We start from the raw sequence: 4,908 nt of genomic DNA on the forward strand, positions 1-4,908 counted from the left end.
CCGATGGTCCTTTAGAGGAAGCCTTGTGGCTGCCCTGGGGATGGAAGCAGAAGCCCGGGGAGGTCTGAGTCATGGGGCTGGAACAGCAGGAAACCCAGCAGGCTCCTGCCCTGAGGGACTTCAGGGCCTGCGCAGAGGGAAGGGGAAGGACACTGAACAAGCTGTCCTGCCACAGCCAGCGACGTGGAGGGAGCCGGGAGATGGGCAAGGGGCCCCCTCACCTCCGGCCTCCTCGGCCTCTCCCAGGCCCCTCTCAAGGGCTCTGCACTTTGAATTTTGCTTCTTTCTTTCTTTGTTGGTACCACTTAAAAATAAATAAATAAATAAAGTAAACCAACAAAGCAAACATCTGGAAAGCTTTGTGGAAAACGGCATCTTGCTCTGAGGACCCACCCTCCCTGGAGTCAGAGCGCGAATGCCCAGGGGACTTGCAACTGGCCCCCAAATGCTCCCTGAGGAGACACAGGCCCCTCAGGCCCCTCTGTTCTCCTACCAAAGCCCTGTCTTCGCCCGGGGTCGTGTCCACTCTCCCCAGGGGCTGGCTCCTAACTCGCAGGCCTGACCAAGTGTCCCTCAGGCTCTTGGGCCTCCCTGCCTCAGACCTAGCCCTTCCCCAACCCTGTCTCATCGGTCGCCCTCCCACTTGGGTCTCTTTTCCACTGCCTCGTCTCAGACCCTCACCTCGTTTGTCCTGACGCATCGCCAAAGGCCCTCGGCCCATCATGTCACCTCTGCTTCCCCTTCAACCAACCCCTCTCTCACCACCACTGCCAACGGCATCTTCCCAAAGAGCAGCTTGATGACAACATCACTTCCCTGCTCAACAACCTTCCGGGACCCGCCACGGGCTCCTGAAACAACTAGCAGCTCCTTCACGGCAGGGTAAAGCCTCCCTGCGACGGGGTCCGCTGTTTGGTTTTCCAGCACTACTGTTCTCGTCTTTGGCAACTCCACTCTCGGCTTTCTTGGGGGAAGGGAGAAGCGGCACCCTCCCCCCTCTGAATCCACGTGGTCTGGGGGCTGCCCTCAAGTCCCAGGTCCAGCTGATGAGCGAGCTACATTCCCCTGGATGCAGGAGCTGGTCCAGGATTGGCCACAGGACAAGGTCAGGCCCACCACAGCCAACCCCAGGCCCGGGGCTGGAACTTCTGAGGGGCGCCTCCCTCCTTTTCTCTTTCTCTTTTTCCCTCTCTCTCTGCCTCAGTGTTGCCAAGCCTAAAAAATGCAGGCCCAGAGCCACTGAGGACCATCATGCCACCACAAGGGGAGAGGCAACTCGAGGGAAAACAGAACTGTGAGACCAAGAAAGAAGTGGTTTTTACAATATCTTCAAGTCCCTGGATACAGCTGTGCCTGAAGCCACTATATCCCTCTTTTTTTAGGTCTGAACCAGTTTGACGTAAGTTTCTATCACTGGTAACTCAGTGATATGGTTCCCATTTCCTTTTCCAGCTGTCCTCCCACTCTTTCCCTACACGTCTCTAGGATTCTGAGAACACAGCCTCTTGGACAGACACCAGCACACAGCCCACCCTCCAGGCTCTTAGTCCTGCTGCTTCCTTGACATGACCTGCCCTTGTCATACCACTGCTTACCCAAGCTCTCATCCTCCTCTAAGCTGTTTCCCGAGCAGGTCCTCCTTCCTTAAGCATCTCCGAGTGGTCATTGCTTTGCTTTCTGTCCCTACACAAACATTCTCAAATGACTTTCCCCCATTCTTGCCTTCTGGTCACCTCCTACCCAGTTCCAGAGACAGGGGCTTAGATGACAAGGCGACATCCTTGTTCCGCTTTCTCCCAGCTCAATGTGTGATGCAGAACAGCAGCTCAGTAAAGCGTCTTCGCACGCAGTGCCCTCTGGGGGAGCATCCCAAGACTCACTCACCTGAGCCTTGACTGGGACACCCTGCCTGCCAGGCAGCCATTACCCCATCTTTTCATACCAGCACCCCAATTTTCCTTTGGGGAACTACTCCATCTCTACTCTCATCTGTGGCTTAGGTAGAGCTCACCCCTCCTCACTGACCCCAGTAGTGGCATGTGACCCCCGAGCCAGCCCCCAGCCACAGTAATCGTCTCAGGACCGAACACGTGACCCACCAATGAGATTCAACCCCAGCGCTTTTGCTGGAGCTGCTGAGAAGGGGACACTATTGGCTGGGTCTGGAAAACGAGTGGCATGTGATCTTGGGCTGCTGGGACCACCAGGTAGAGAGGCTCTGCCTTAGAAAGAAGCTAACATAAAGCAAAACAGAACCAGGAGACAGAGGCAGATGCCTGATGTCATTTTCGTCCAAGATGCAGCAATGCCTGAAGCCAGCCCTATGCTATGGTTTTTAACAAAAGACAGTAAATTCCCAACCCATCAGGCTTTTCTCACTTGCAACCATGAGCCATAATACAACTTCCGAGTCTTTCTCTCCATCATCAGGCCTGACCCAGAGCACAAGTGGTCCATAAATAGTTGGTGATTAACCCAGGGCAGGGCGTGCTCTCTGCCCTGTCGTGATCCCCTCTCACTCCATTTCACATTCCCAAGTCCTAATCGAGCTGAAGTACACCCACCCTTCAGGTTTCAGCTTAACTATGGCTCCCAGAAAGACTGAATACTCCCAGAAAAAAGGGAGGTCTCCCCTGGGCCTCCTAACGCCCCAGGCTTCTTCCCAGCGCTTCTCACGGTGGCCAGTTGCCTGCTTGTTGGTGAAAGTCATTATTCTATGTCTGTCTCCCCTCCAAGCTGCAAACAACCCCAGGTCAGACACTGTCCCATTTGTCACTCCACTCAGGGCCCAGCACAGAGCCTGGAGCACAGCAGGGGCTCAGCAAGCGGCCACTGCATCAGTAATGTGCGGACACCCCTCAGAAATCAGTTCAAAGAATATGTCTCCCATGTTTCTCAACTTGAATAAAGATAGTGGGACCACATCTCCTATGAGAACCTGGTCTCTTGAAGAGGGTTCCAGGGAGAACCAGGCTTGGGAAGGCTTGAAGAGAAATGGCCTCTCTGTGCAAGTCCACAAGGATATGAGCATATTGAAGTTGATCAGAAAGCCCAACACAATTTGTGATTCATTACTGGAGACCCTAGCCACACCCTGAAGCAAATGTCAAATTTCACACATTTAATGAACTCCATACTTGAAATATGTGGCCTGTAAAATCTGATTTACACTGCCGTAAAAAATCCTTGGTGCCTGAAAAGCAATGTGAAAAGTATATATTTGTGCTTAGAAAAGGGGCTTTTTTTTTTAGACATTCATTCACTCCAAGGCATATAAATGTTCCCTAAAGCATTATTTCAATTGCAGTATTTCTTTCAGCACCTCAAATTTAGTTACCAACTTTTGAGAAGAGTGGCTGTGTTAGGTCACACTCAAGTCGAAAGGTGCCCTCATGTAACTGCCGGCTCTCGGGAAGGTAAGCAGGGTTGACAGCTGCACCGGGGACAGCACCCCCCACCCCCGGGGCAGAGCAGGGTTACCTGGCCCTGTAGTTAAAATATGCCTTAAGTCAACACTGGTGCAGCCATCGTGCTTGGTAAGATGTTGTTTTTTTTTTTCTCAATTCAGCCATAACCCTTACTTATTGGACACTATCACCTGGTGTCTCTTTCCTCTCCAGGTTGGCTGCTGGTTTGGACATGTTTTAGGAAGGGTCAGAACCTGGGGCAGCTGAGCTACCTGGCATGTGACAGATGGCCTCCCTCTGAGGTGCTCCAGTGGTGACACCACTGACCTTCATGCACACCGTCCAGCCTGAAAAGGATGCCGTGACCCCCATCTTCAAGCTTTCCTGGCTCGAGAATTCTGTCCCACAGGACCTGTGTGTGACCCTTGAGCAAGAGCATGGCCGACCTCTCCGGGTGGGGTCAGCCATCTGCCACCCCTCTCCCTGCTTCAGGGAGAGCAGGGGTCACTTCTGATTGGCCTGTGTCAGCTCCCCTCCTGCTAATGATTAGTTTAGGGGTGGGTGTGGATCCCAGCACTGGCCAATGAGATGTAAGAGGGAACTCCGAGAAGAGTTTTCAAAAGCTGACCAAAAGCGAAGGCCTAGAATAGCAGGTCCTCCTTTTTCTAAAATGCCAGCAGAGATTCTTTGAGTCGTCCTGGTATATATAACTCAGCACTTCACTTGACAGCCTGGAGAGGTGACATCCTGAGCAGGGCGTTCAGTCGCAAAGCCAACATCATCACTGCAGCAGGAACAAGTTACTCTGACCTCTAAGCTCTTTCTTGGGGACACGAAAACCATCGTTTGGAAGAATCGCCTCTTCCCCGTGGCAGACATTCTGGACAACTGTCAGTCCAAACGTCCTGCTGTGTGACCCAACCTGGGTCCCTGAGATTCTCCCATGGAGACTTTCCCTTTTGAGTGACGCAAGGGGCTTAAGGGGAGCAGGGAGCACAATCAACTGGAGGTGACAAAACAAGCTGCTGTGACCTGACGGAGGTGGACAACCTCCTGCTACCTGCATTGCCAGTATGTCCTGGTTCTTGACGGTCCCAGGCCGGAGTCCCAGTCTGCACGCCACTCCCCATCCTGGCGATAAATCTCCCTCCCTCTTTCTTGGCTTAACTTTGCCAGCACTGATTTCAGTTGTGCGTAGCCACAAAGCTGTAACCGATACAGAATGGCTTCATATGCTCATGTCCCATGCCAGACTCTTCCCATGCGTCACCACATTTATTTCCTCCATGTAGTATCAATTAGGGACTGGGCATACATACACACACAGACCCATGCCCATTTCACAGATAAGGAATCTCAGGCTCAGAGGGCAATATTTGCCCAACATTACATGGTGAGTAAGTTGCCAGGTCTGGTATTTCTCTCCTTGTTAGATGAGTTTAACTCCTCTAGCCCCACACGGTTAGATAGCACAAGCGGAAGTGACTAAGACACTGCGTAC

The sequence above is a fragment of the Manis pentadactyla genome, chromosome 5 (assembly GCF_030020395.1).
Source record: "Manis pentadactyla isolate mManPen7 chromosome 5, mManPen7.hap1, whole genome shotgun sequence".
NCBI lineage: Eukaryota > Metazoa > Chordata > Mammalia > Pholidota > Manidae > Manis > Manis pentadactyla.